Consider the following 15,206-nt stretch of genomic DNA (forward strand, 5'->3'; position numbering starts at 1 on the left):
GACTATCTAGGAAGGATGTAGTTGACTGGGAAAGGCTATATTGGGTAAAGTTCAGTGCTTCATCTCAAATTTTATGTTAAAATTAGTTTACTTTACACATGTAGGGATGTTCTTGTGTTATATCCGATAAGTCTATTTGAACACCTCATATATTTATGTATTTGCTTATGACATAAAGCAGCAAGAAAAAAACTCTATTTAGGTGTCCAAAAATTAAATGGCATAGGGCCTGTGACATCTCATATAGCACTGAATAGAACTGGCAATGTATGTTCACTGTTTTTTCTTTCTGCTGTGCTTCGCGATCAGCAGCAAATAAGTGGAACTTGCCTTACTATAACTATCCTCTCAGAGTTATTTCTATTTATAAAGAGGCCTCTTAAAAATAATGTTTTTGCATGAATAATTAGCATTCTTAGATTTAGTATGGCTTCTTACACCTAAGTATAATCTTGAATATATTTAAGATTTACTTAGTTCCTGCAAAACCTCACTTAAGAGTTATCACTTGTCACCTTGCTACCTTATATTTTCAGTCATGGCTTTAAAGGGACAGTTTATCCCAAAAATGTTTTATTTTTAATTAAAAGTATGTGATTAGTTAAGTATGACAGTCAGAAACAATAAATACAAATGTTTACCTTCAAAAAGATTTTTTTTTTTTTTAATAAACTGAATTTCAACAGGCTTGTCTATACCCTTTCTTCCCATTTTAATACGTACATTTAGCCCTAAGTTGCTTCGCTGTTGTGACTCGCCCTCAAAATAATGTCACCCAGAAGTGTAAACACAGTAGAGCACTGAATAAAAGCACGTCCGTGTTCTTCTTTGCATAGTAATTTTGCTTGTGCCCGGAATTGTTGCGCAATCTCAGAAGGCACCCTCCTGCTCTTCAGTATCATCTTTATACTAAAGGTAAGACTATTTCTCGCAGACCCTTCCTTAGTAATTCCCAATACACTGCTGCCGACAGTAATTCCCAATACACTTCTGATCACCATTATTCACTATACACTGCTGCTGACTGTAATTCACTATAGCCTAATTATCACTGGAGTAATATTGAAATGGAGCGCTATTAGTGTCCTGTGCTCTGGAGAAATGCACTTGGATTCCTTTGAAGCGCAACCCCGGTCACGTGATGTAGAGAGCGCGCTTCTCTGCTAATTAGCATGAAATTGAATAAAGCAATTTGATAGGCCAGAGTTAGACATTTTTGAAGCACAACCCTTTTATCAGGATGTTCCAGGGTTGCCGAGCTGAAACGCTAAGAAGCAAACTAAAAAGTTAAAAATATTACATATTGAACAAAATAAAATAAAAAAGTGCTCTACTTTCCTTTTGATCATACTGCGATATTGCTGCTAAATAACACCTTTTACATTGAGTGAACTGCTCCTTTAATTCTTCCATATGATCCTTTCTGCGTTTTACTTAGACTATTACCGAAATAGCGTTATCGGTTGAACCTTTAACTATTGCGTATAGTTAATGTCTCTGCACCAAAAAATCATAATCAATAAATGCATAATAAAAATAAAAAAAACTCTGACAAATGTCATCAAGTGACATCCATTACCTATTCACAAAATGCATATAATGTATATCCTGTGAATTCTTGCACATGCTCAGTAGGAGCTGGTGCCTCAAAGTGTGCATATAAAAAGATTGTGCACATTTAGATAATGGAAGTGAATTGTAAAGTTGTTAAAAATTGTTTTCGCTGTCTGAAATCCTGAAAGTTTCATTTTGATCTTAGTGTCCCTTTAAAAAGCTGAGATTTTAACTATCCCTCCTCTTCAGTAAAGGTCGATATGTCATAATGACTTACGGCTAGATTACGAGTTTTGCGGTATGGGTGAAAAAGCAGCGTTAAGGCTCTTTTTCACTACCGCTGGTATTACGAGTCTTGCAGGTTTAGCTGCACCACACACTTTTTTGGCCGTAACGCAACATAACTACCGCAGCTTTCCAAAAGTCCTTTTTCAATGGGACTTCCATAGCGGCGGTATAACGAGTTTGCCTGGGAGAACAAAAAGTGAGCGGTACAGCCAATACCGTTAAGATCCATACTGTAAACTGAAAGTCAGTAGTTATGGGTTTTACGCTACAAAGCTGTAACATAAAACTCATAACTAAAGTGCTAAAAAGTACACTAACACCCATAAACTACCTATTAACCCCTAAACCAAGGCTCTCCCGCATCGCAAACACTAAAATAAAAATATTAACCCCTAATCTGCCGCTCCGGACATTGCCGCCACAATAATAAACATATTAACCCCTAAACCACCGCACTCCCGCATCGCAAACACTAGTTAAATATTATTAATCCCTAATCTGCCGCCCCTAACATCTCCGCCACCTACCTACATTTATTAACCCCTAATCTGCCGCCCCCAAAGTCGCTGCCACTGTATAACATTTATTAACCCCTAAATCTAAGTCTAACCCTAACACCCCCTAACTTAAATATAATTAAAATAAATCTAAATAAAACCTACTATCATTACCTAAATAATTCCTATTTAAAACTAAATACCTATAAAATAAACCCTAAGCTAGCTACAAGCTACAATATAACTAATAGTTACATTGTAGCTAGCTTAGGGTTTATTTTTATTTTACAGGCAAGTTTGTATTTATTTTAACTAGGTAGACTAGTTAGTAAATAGTTATTAACTATTTACTAACTACCTAGCTAAACAAAATACACATTTACCTGTAAAATAAAACCTAACCTGTCTTACACTAACACCTAACCTTACACTACAATTAAATCAATTACCTAAATTAAATACAATTACGTAAATAACAACAACAAAAACACTAAATTACACAAAATAAAAAAAGAAATTATCAAATATTTAAACTAATTACACCTAATCTAATAGCCCTATCAAAAAAGCCACCCCAAAAAACAAACAAAAAACCTAGCCTATAACTAAACTACCAATAGCCCTTAAAAGGGCCTTTAGCGGGGCAATGCCCCAAAGAAATCAGCTCTTTTATCTGTAAAAAAAAATACAAACAACCCCCAACAGTAAAACCCACCACCCACACAACCATCCCCCCAAATAAAATCCTAACTAAAAAAACCTAAGCTCCCCATTTCCCTGAAAAGGGCATTTGGATGGGCATTGCCCTTAAAAGGGCATTTAGCTCTTTTTCAAGTGTCCAAACCCCTAATCTAAAAATAAAACCCACCCATTAAACCTTTAAAAAAGCCCAACACTAACCCCCGAAGATCCACTTATAGTTTGTTTTTGAAGACCCGACATCCATCCTCAACGAAGCGGCAGAAGTCTTCATCCAAGTCCGCAGAAGTCTTCATCCAGCGGCCGAAGTCTTCATCCAAGCCCGCAGAAGTCTTCATCCATCCGGCGCGGAGCGGCTCCATCTTCAAGACATCCGGCGCGAAGCATCCTCTTCAATTGAAGTCGTCTTGCAGAATGAAGGTTCCTTTAAATGACGTCATCCAAGATGGCGTCCTTTGAATTCCAATTGGCTGAGAATTCTATCAGCCAATTGGAATTAAAGGTGAAAAAATCATCCTATTGGCTGATGCTGATCCAATGATTGGAACAGCCAATAGAATGCGAGCTCAATCCTATTGGCTGATTTTTTCACCTTTAATTCCGATTGGCTGATAGAATTCCATCAGCCAATCAGAATTCAAGGGACGCCATCTTGGATGACGTCGTTTAAAGGAACCTTCATTCTGCAAGAAGAATTCGATTGAAGAGGATGCTCCGCGCCGGATGTCTTGAAGATGGAGCCGCTCCGTACCAGATGAATGAAGATGGAAGATGCCGTCTGGATGAAGACTTCTGTGGGCTTGGATGAAGACTTTGGCCACTTGGATGAAGACTTCTGCTGCTTCATTAAGAATGGATGTCGGGTCTTCAAAAACTGTAAGTGGATCTTCGGGGATTAGTGTTAGACTTTTTTAAGGGTTTATTGGGTGGGTTTTAAAACCAGCTCACCACAGCTTTCAGCAGTGCTGGTATAAGAGTGCGGTATGGAGCTCAATTTTGCTTTACGCTCACTTCTTGCTGGGTTTTTGTAAACCTGTAATACCAGCGCTGTAGGTAAGTGAGCGGTAACAATAACTTGCAAGTTAGTACCGCATCCCTCATAACGCAAAACTCGTAATCTAGTCGTTAGTTTGCGGTAAAACAAAGAAGAAAAAAAAATATGTCAAAAAAGGGAATCCCAAAAAAATTCTTTTGTGATTTAGACAGAACATAGCATTTTTCAAAAGTTTCCAATTTACTTCTATTATCAAATTTGCTTCGCTCCCATGATATTCTGGGTTGAAGCGATACCTAGGTAAGTGTCTGGAGCACTAAATGGCAGGAAATAGTGCTGCCCTCTAGTGCTCTTGCAAATAGATAACAAAAACTGCTGTCATATAGTGCTCCGGAAATGGCCCGGCTCCTAAGCAAACATCCCTGCTTTTCAATAAAGGATACCAAGACAAATTGAAAATAGAAGTAAATTAGAAAGTTATTTAAAATCACATGCTCTATCTGAATCATGAACGTAAATGTTTGGGTTTCATATCCCTTTAAATTTTTTGGCAACATGGGCATCAATTAAAATTCTATAGAAAAACTTAAACAGAAAGAGCTGCAATTGTCAAATACAGTGAGGAATCACTACAATGCATATGTAGCTTCTAGAAATAAGGAAATATGGAGGAAATATATTCACGCTAAAACGCAGAGAGATACATTCCCAAAGCAGAAGGCTACTCAAGAAGGGTTAAGGCAAAAAACATTATATAGAGGGTTTGCTGGGAGAGCAGCAAAATACCTTGCTAGAATCTCTAAATCCAAAGGCAGTAACGTGATCTCAGCCATAAGTCAGAAGGATAAAAGATAGACTCAGATTGAGGATATAAAGAAAGTCTTTTATAAATATTTCCAGGAAATATACAAGGCAGAACCCGCCAATCCAAAGGAAGGGGCTGTTTTTTGGTCTTAGTTAAATTTACCTAGAATTCCGCAAGAGGAATTGCAAGATTTAAATTTACCAATTACAATTCAAGAAGTAATGCCATCAAACACGCCAAATTGAATAAAGCTTCAGGGCCAGACTGTCTCCCGATAGAATTTTATAGAATTTTGCATGAAGAAATAACCCCCACCTTATGTAGCTTGTTTAATAGCTACTATAGATCGCCAGTAGGGTGTTCTAAGTATTTTACTGCATCTTATATTTCATTAATTCGGAAAAAAAAATAAGGATCCAGAGAAGGCATCATCTTACAGGCCCATATCATTACTAAACTCAGATTATAAACTGTTAACAACAATTCTAGCTAATAGACTACAACCTTTACTTAAAGGGATTATTTATGAAAATCAGGTAGGCTTTATGCAAGGGAGGAATCCTGTTAAGAATATGCGGAAGACTATGCTTATTCTAGACTACTTCTGGAATAAGATCAAAGAAAAGGGGGGAAAAAATGATGGATTCCGCTATACTAACTCCAGAATACAAGAAGTAAGCAGGCAGTGCAACGAGGGTTTCTTATAGATAAAAAGTATCCTTTATTGAAAAAACAAGGTTAAAAATATTTTAACCAGCTACAAACGCTGGATAACACGCTAAAAAAGACAATGGCAGGAGTGTATGAGAGACACTGTTTGCTGTCTGACTAGTTTCGCGTCCCTCTTGGACGCTTATTCATAGACTGATTTGTGATGTGAGGAAGGCTGCTTAAGAAGGGGAACTTTCAGTTCAATTGGCTGTTTGCTAAGAATGATTTAATTAGCCATCTATTTGTTAACCCTTAGTAAGTAGACCTTTCTCTTGGCACATCACAAAATACAAAGTTAAAAACAAAGTTAATGAACCTCAGTGAATTTTAAATATACAATTATATACATTGATGTTAATATGAAACATGATTACATGGTATTAATGGAGGAAGCAAAATCCAAAACATGAATTTAGACAAAATAAGAGATTATGTAAAAAAGTAGATAAAAAAATTATAAATAGGAAAATAAATGGAAAAATAAATGGAAAAATGAATACATAGGAAAAAATTAATTGACCAGCAGGCTAGTAGAAATGTCATTGGAAAACCATTAACCCTATCTAGACCAAAGTTAAAGACATTAATGTGTGTGATAATGAATAATGAAAATTATGTTAAATCTGATGAATGAAAATGATAGACCATGTACACAATAGCGTACATATAATGCAAGGATCAGAGTGGGATTAACTTAGAGTACTGAATTAATTATCAATAAAATAATTGATTTCACATTCACGGTTCATCCCTAATGGTGACCGAGTTTTTAGTTTCAACATCCAGAACAGTTCCTTTTTTCTAAGATTTTAAATTTATTACCCCCTCTAATGGATGTAGTTGCAATGTCTATGATGTTAATACTCATGTTGGCTATGTTTGTCATATGTTTGTCATATGGTAACCATTAAAGTGATTGGCCACTGCCGAATCCTTATTGTAATTTTTAACATCTCTGGTGTGCTCATTGAATCTTTTGCGAGCCTCTCTGGAAGTTTGACCTGTATATTGTAATTGATATAGGTTGCAAGTGATAAGATAAACCACAAAAGTGGTGCAACAGTTAGCATAAAGCTCCATAGTATATTCATTTCCTGTGCTGTGACTACAAAACTTGTCACCTTCATTGATATGTGTACACATTAAACAGTTACGTCTTCTACATTTGTAGTTGCCCCTATGTTGCAATGTCTATGATGTTAATACTCATGTTGGCTATGTTTGTCATATGTTTGTCATATGGTAACCATTAAAGTGATTGGCCACTGCCGAATCCTTATTGTAATTTTTAACATCTCTGGTGTGCTCATTGAATCTTTTGCGAGCCTCTCTGGAAGTTTGACCTGTATATTGTAATTGATATAGGTTGCAAGTGATAAGATAAACCACAAAAGTGGTGCAACAGTTAGCATAAAGCTCCATAGTATATTCATTTCCTGTGCTGTGACTACAAAACTTGTCACCTTCATTGATATGTGTACACATTAAACAGTTACGTCTTCTACATTTGTAGTTGCCCCTATGTTGCAACCAATTTTGTTTAGTTACATCAGTTTTCATGACCAAACTTGGTGATATGGCCTGACCTAGGGTTTTACATTTTTTGGGAACATATTTAATATTCTTTATATGTGGTTTAAGTGTGTCATCCCCTAGGGGCTTTTTTACAATGACCAATAGGTCATCGATATAGCGTACATATATAAGGATGTTTTCTAACCAAGGGTTATGTATACAATAGATATGTGACAACTCCCACCAAGAGACATACAAATGTGGGGGCAAATTTTGCCCCCATGGCAGTGCCACATATCTGATTGTAGAATACCCCATCAAACCAAAAATAATTATGAGATAAAAGGAATCGCAATACATCTCCTACATATTGAATAGTTGAATCTGTTAAATCCATTTCTCGATTTAGAAAAAATTGCACAGCCTGTACCCCTAATTCTTGAGGGATACAGGTATAAAGAGAGCATACATCAATGACTGCCCATGTGTAGTCTTCCTTCCATTGCACAGTGTCCAGTATATCAATGAGCTGGGCACTGTCCCTCAGATAGGATAGCTGTTTTTTGGCTATAGGTTGTAGAACCTCATCCAACCATGCCCCCAATGGCTCAAACAAGGACCCCACCCCGGAGACAATAGGTCTGCCAGGAGGGGAGAGGGGATCCTTGTGAACCTTGGGGACATGGTAAAAAATTGGAGTCAGAGGGTGATCTGGAATTAAATTTGAGAAATCCCCTTCGTTGAAGATACCTAGAGTAATTCCTTCCTTAAAGGGACACTGTAAGTAAATATTTTCTATGCCTGTTACTAACTAACTACCCCAAATATGCTTTTTATCAATAGCATTTCATTAACATATCTCTACCGTATATCAGAAATCTTGTCTGCAAATTTAATTGTTTTCCAAACCCACTCCGTGGGTATCCTTTGCTCTGTACCAATCCGTTTACAATACCTAGGTTTCAAAATGGCGCTTTAAACACAAAGTTATTGGTTTAAGTATTTTCAACATGCAGTGCTGAAAATAGTGGGCAGGATAACGTGACAGCATCGGCGAATAAAAGATATAACTTTTAGAACGTTATGAAACTTCGTTTTATAGGTCAGTAGGTTTTAATTAATGTTTATTAACTTTAATATGTTAGTTGTTTAGCTTAAAAATTATAACAGAAAGTAATCCTTTAACTAAATTTCTTCTTGTAAGAGAAAATGGGATTTCCTGGAAGGCGTTTATACACTTCAGTATCATTCAATTGTTTGTATGCCTCAAAGTAAGCCTCTTTATCTTGAATGACAATGCTGCCTCCCTTGTCCTAATTTTTAATGACAATATTAGAATTGTCTTGTAAAGATTTTAATGTTCTCTTCTCTCTATAAAAGACAGATTATGGGAGGCAGCATTGTCATTTTTCTTCATTTCCAATTCAAAAATGTCATCCTGAACCATTTTATGATATGCATTAATAATGGCACCTCTATAGTGTTTAGGATAAAAGTCAGACTTTGTCCTCTTTGGGCGCACCAATTTATTAGATGAAATATGCTCATTGTCAACACTGTAAAGATCAGTAAGGGTGATAAGAGCTTGGGCGTCCTCAAAGGGCAAAATGGGACCTTCCACTGCACATGCTGTACTATTCACATTAGAGATATTAGTTTCTACATTGATATCTTGGGTATTTGTTAATGCAAAATATCTTTTAAGAGCCAATTTTCGTATGAATTTATTAATATCCAAAAGAGTATTGAAACAGGAGAAGTTGGTGTCACTTCCGGTCTCTTAGCCGGTTCCACGGCTGTTGCCAGTCACGCCGCACGCCTCACAGCATCCGCTATACTAACCCTCAACGCAGAAGAAGCATTTGATTATATAAGCTGGAGTCATTTGTTTACTGGTCACTTTAGTAATTTTGTACAGCTAATTTATAGTAAGCCAACGTAGTCTATTATTATAAATAGCTCAATTACAGACTTCTTTTCCCTTCACAGAGGCACAAGACAAGGGTGTCCACTATCCCCTCTATTATTCAATATTACACTTGAGCCTTTGGCCGTTGCATTACGTGAGCAACTAGAGGGTATTAGTATAGGGAAACAAAAGTTTATTTTGTCATTGTATGCGGATGACTTGGTGGTTTTTTTAAGTAATCTTAAAATTAGCCTGCCGAAGCTTCTAGAAAATATTCGACTCTTTGGCTTAGTTTCAGGATACAAAATTAATCTGACCAAATCAGAGTTGCTTTGGATTACGAAACCATTAAGAGTCACTGTTAAACACCCTTTTAAAGAAACTAAACAGATTAATTATTTAGGTATAATTCTAAGTAACAATCCATTAGAATGGTATGAATTGAACCTCTCAGGTTGTCTGAAGGAAATGCAAAATAAACTAGATTCTTGGAGTAACTTGCCGATTTCATTAATAGCACGTGTTATGTTGATAAAAACAATATTATTCCCAAAAATGCTGTACTTATTACAAAACATACCAGTAATTCTTAAAAATGCAGACATTAATAAGTTTAATCAGATATGCTCTAAGTTTATATGGAAAGGGGGAAAACCGCGGATTGCCATAAAAAGATTAATGAACACTAATCTAGCAGCAGGGCTAGCTTTTCCAAATATCAAATATTATAATTGGGTTACCCTACTAAAATATGCCATTGATTGGATCACTGAAATAGAACATGTTACTTTTTATCAATGCGAATCCAGTATCATTGCTCCCTTTGAGCTTAAGGCCATATTGCATTGCCCAATCCGGAAATTGCCTGGTAATGTAGATAATTTAATGACGTTCAAGAATATTATAATAGCATGGCAAAAATATTGTGGTGAAATTCAGATCAATCCATATGTTACAGAATTCCTACCAAAACAAGGGAACCCTGGATTTCAACAGGGATATAATAACCAAGTATTCCAGGGTTGGAGAGACAAGGGATTAAAATATGTTAATCAGCTATTAGTAGTGAATGGAATAATAGAGGCATTTAATAATATCGCCTGTAAATATGGAATACAGAATAAAGATTTCTTTGCGTACTTACAGATTAGACACTACGTAATGGATATTCAAAGAGAATATAAAGCCAAATGGACTAGCGGTCCAATTGCGGCGGGGATAAAAATATATCAAGCAGGTAGATTTTCAATCTTAACTTTTTATAACATATTGAATACGCATAGCATATTAAAACAAATTAAGTATATACATTTAATATGGCAAAGATATTTTCCGGAGATTGAGCTATCATTTTAACAGGAGAGCCTCAAGTTAATCAATGATACCTGGGTTCAAACGGCATGGCGAGAGTCACATTTAAAAATATTATATGATGTATACATCACTCCTGAAAAGTTGACCATTTGGTATAAAAAAACTAATTTTTGCACAAGGTGCAGCAAAGAGCGTGCAGAAATGTTACATTGCCTGTGGCTATGCCCTAAGGTTATACAATTCTGGAGTAAGGTATGCTATTGGCTGAATGAAGTAATAGAGACAAGAGTTAGAATAAATCCACAAGATATTTTCTTTTTAGTTAGGTATTCTCCCATCGCCAAAAATTATAAACTCATTAATACAATACTAATTTTAGCCCGCAATATCATACTGAAAACATGGAAAGCCACACATCCACCGAAATTCTCTGAATTTAAGAAAGCGGTAATTGCGCAAATGATACTAGAAACAGTATAATATACAGAATCTGAATAGTGAGCAAGTACAGTTATTTTTTACTAAATGGGAAGGAGTAGTTAAAGCATTACCGAAGACTATTCAAATTCAATTGGTCAAACCACTGAGTTGCTCTACTTTTGTTATGCAAAACATTCTTGCGGGGTGGTTTCCACGGGAGTGGTCAAGCGATAATGACAGTAACATCGGGGAGTGATGGCTGGTGGGGGGGGGGAGGGAGAGGGACTAGTGTTTTTTTGTGTGTTTTTTTGTTGTTTTTTTCCTCTCTTCTTTTTTCATTCTTTTTTTTATGTTGGAATGAATGTCGTGTGTGTGTGGGGATTCTGCTGAAGGGACCAGACCAGTTTGATATAGGTAATACAAGATATCATAGTATAAGGTGACAGCTTTAGGTCAGAATATTTCGGTCTTCCTGAAGATAAGTAGAACTATGTTAGGATGTCTGGGTGAACAATTTAACAGAGGGTAAAGGGAAGGTTTCAATCAGCAGACCCCTATCGTTCTGTTATAATGTGGATTAGGATATGTTTAAGGAATAAGAAGGCAATGTAAATTAGGTTGCAATTCAAGATTAACAGATATGATTAAGTTGAGCTTATTAAGGATGTATATGAAGACCCACTTCATTTTTATTGCTTTCTCTGATTCCCTGTTTCTCTTTTCAGTTATAGTTCTCAAACAAATCGCAGATGATCGATTAATTTCTTTGTTTGAAATGTATAATGTATTGTAATACGAGATGAAATGTAAGAATTTTTTTTTTCATTTTTTTTTGAATGAAGATGTAAGAAAGGGAAGGGGAAGGAAGTGAGAAGATATCATAATAAGCGTCCACTATATGGTATTGTTAATACCCTCTCTAAGTTTAGAGTTTTTCTTTTTTCTTTTTGTTTATTTTATGTTGTTGTTGTGGTGCATGACTTAAACAAAACAAAAAAAAACTATAATGTGAATACATTAACATTGTATGTTTATACTACATTGTAAAACTGTGTCGCTGCAGAAGATCTGCATCCTTGTTGTTGTAAAAAGACATGTACATTATTTTGTTATCCATTATTGTTATAAAATAAATATTTTAAAAAAAAAAATTCTATAGAAAAACTAATCAAATGGCTTTCAACAAAAAAACACCATTAAAATATATTTTTGTAGATAAAATCAGTAAATAAAAATGTGATCGACCCCTTAGTAAGTCTGAGAACTAATTATAAAGACCGCTAAACTAAAATGCATTTTGGCATTTGTTTTCTGTAAACATATGTTCCTGTACAGAGAAAATATATATATTCATAAGTTTCATAAGTTTTATCACCAATAAATCAGTGGTAATTCTATGTATCAGCCTATGGGCAATCATTTTTTAAAGAGTCATTACATATATCATTATTGCAAAATTAAAAATGCATAAGGCGGCATTAAAATAACATTCTGTAATTCAAATGAGCAGATTTTATTTTCTTATGAATTTCTAAAGTGTTCGTTAATTATCATGTCTCCTATCATATGACAGCCATCAGCCAATCAGATATATATATATATATATATATATATATATACACACACACACACACACACACACACACATACATATACACACCGTATATATATATATATATATATATATATATATATATATATATATATATATATATATATATTAAATTGAACGCTCTTAATCATGAAAGTTTAATTTTTTACTTTAGTGTCTCTTTAATGCACAGTTGCTACACGTGCACTTCAACACACACATTTAAATTGCCAGTTATACACTAAATCAGTTTGTGCAAATCTTCTGAAGAGTAAGGGTGAATTAAAGAGTTAATTAGACTTCTAAGTCTATCCCTGTATTCACACTTTTACTATGTTCTTTATCCAGTAATCTGCCTGTAAATGCACAATGTAGTCAAACTGATTATGGAAGTGCCAAACTCCTTGGTGGAGGTAACCCTGGAGACAGATTGCCCTGTCTGCTTTGTTAATAAAATAGAGCCCTCTATTTACAAGTCTATATAGCAGTTAGGATGCAGTCTGTGAGTGAAGAGCACTTTGCTATACTATTAGCACCTCACCCAAGCACAAGGGGCCACGGCCTTCAAAAGGTTACTCTGTCCGACCCAAAACTAATAGGCTCTTTCTACCTTTCACAAAAAGGGTTGCCAACTTTTTTTTTTTTTTTTTTTTTTAAATAAATAAGGGAGACTAAGAAATCAACAAATTTCATGTAGGAAATAAACAAAGTAGTTAAAAAAAAAATTTTTATTTTACAATTTGGCAGTTTGTTAAAATAAAATTCTTCACACAAATCATCTTTATTCACACAACATTCTGCAAATCTGTGAATTCTATATCTCAAAATGATTAACTAAAGTGTACAAAAATACAATATTAAAGGAAGATTTTACAAAAATGAGGTTGAAACATATTCTAATAGCTGATAAATAAGGGAGACTGTAAAATAGTTTGGGCAAATAAGCGAGTTCCCTGGAAATAAGGGAGGGTTGGCATCGCTATTTACAACACACACTAACGCCTAGATTTAGAGTTCTGCATTAGCCGTCAAAACCAGCGTTAAGGGGTCCTAACGCTGCTTTTTACCGCCCGCTGGTATTTAGAGTCAGCCAGGAAAGGGTCTAACGCTCACTTTCCAGCCGCAACTTTTCCACACCGCAGATCCCCTTACGCCAATTGCGTATTCTATCTTTTCAATGGGATCTTCCTAACGCTGGTATTTAGAGTCTTGGCTGAAGTGAGCGGTAGACCCTCTACCGACAAGACTCCAGCCGCAGAAATAAGTCAGGAGTTAAGAGCTTTCTGGGCTAACGCCGGTTTATAAAGCTCTTAACTACTGTGCTCTAAAGTACACTAACACCCATAAACCACCTATGTACCCCTAAACCGAGGCCCCCCCACATCACCGCCACTCTAATACATTTTTTAACCCCTAATCTGCCGACCGGACACCGCCGCCACCTACGTTATCCCTATGTACCCCTAATCTGCTGCCCCTAACATCGCCGACACCTACATAATATTTATTAACCCCTAATCTGCCCTCCCTAACATCTGCGACACCTAACTTCAAGTATTAACCCCTAATCTGCTGACCGGACCTCGCCGCTACTCTAATAAATGTATTAACCCCTATAAATAAGTCTAACCCTAACCCCCCCTAAGTTAAATATAATTTTATTCTAACGAAATAAATATTATTAAAAAAATTAATCCTATTTAAAGCTAAATACTTACCTGTAAAATAAACCCTAATATAGCTACAATATAACTAATAATTACATTGTAGCTATTTTAGGATTTATATTTATTTTACAGGCAACTTTGTATTTATTTTAACCAGGTACAATAGCTATTAAATAGTTATTTACTATTTAATAGCTACCTAGTTAAAATAATTACAAAATTACCTGTAAAATAAATCCTAACCTAAGTTACAATTAAACCTAACACTATCAATAAATTAATTAACTAAACTACCTACAATTAAATCAACTAAACTAAATTACAAAAAAAAAAACCCCACTAAATTACAAAAAATAAAAAAAGATTACAAGAATTTTAAACTAATTACACCTACTCTAAGCCCCCTAAAAAAATAACAAAGCCCCCAAAATAAAAAAAATGCCCTACCCTAATCTAAAATAAAAAGTTAATAGCTCTATTACCTTACCAGCCCTTAAAAGGGCTTTTTGCGGGGCATGCCCCAAAGAAATCAGCTCTTTTGCCTGTAAAAGAACATACAATACCCCCCCAACATTACAACCCACCACCAACATACCCCTAATCTAACCCACCCAAACCCCCCTTAAAAAACCTAACACTAAGCCCCTGAAGATCTTCCTACCTTGTCTTCACCCAGCCGGGTACCATCCGATCCGTCCAGAAGAGGGTCCGAAGTCTTCATCCTATGCGGCCAGAAGAGGTCCTCCAGAGGGTCCGAAGTCTTCATCCAGGCGGCATCTTCTATCTTCTTCCATCCGGAGTGGGTCCATCTTGAAGCAGCCGGCGCGGATCCATCCTCTTCTAACGACGTCCTAACACCGAATGAAGGTTCCTTTAAATGACGTCATCCAAGATGGCGTCCCTCGAATTCCGATTGGCTGATAGGATTCTATCAGCCAATCGGAATTAAGGTAGGAAAAATCTGATTGGCTGATTGAATCAGCCAATCAGATTCAAGTTCAATCCGATTGGCTGATCCAATCAGCCAGTCAGATTGAGCTCGCATTCTATTGGCTGATCGGAATCCCATCAGCCAATCGGAATTCGAGGGACGCCATCTTGGATGACGTCATTTAAAGGAACCTTCATTCGGTGTTAGGACATCGTTAGAAGAGGATGGATCCGCGCCGGCTGCTTCAAGATGGACCCGCTCCGCTCCGGATGGAAGAAGATAGAAGATGCCACCTGGATGAAGACTTCGGA

At 36.0% G+C, this 15,206-nt stretch overlaps 1 protein-coding gene across 3 annotated transcripts in view; it reads right to left on the reverse strand.

The window, feature by feature from the left end:
• Nucleotides 1-15,206, reverse strand: part of ADCY7 (adenylate cyclase 7) — a 722,067-nt gene that overhangs the window by 419,097 nt on the left and 287,764 nt on the right. The gene's annotated exons all lie outside the window — the stretch shown is intronic.

Source organism: Bombina bombina, chromosome 1 (genome assembly GCF_027579735.1).
Source record: "Bombina bombina isolate aBomBom1 chromosome 1, aBomBom1.pri, whole genome shotgun sequence".
In the NCBI taxonomy this organism is placed as follows: domain Eukaryota; kingdom Metazoa; phylum Chordata; class Amphibia; order Anura; family Bombinatoridae; genus Bombina; species Bombina bombina.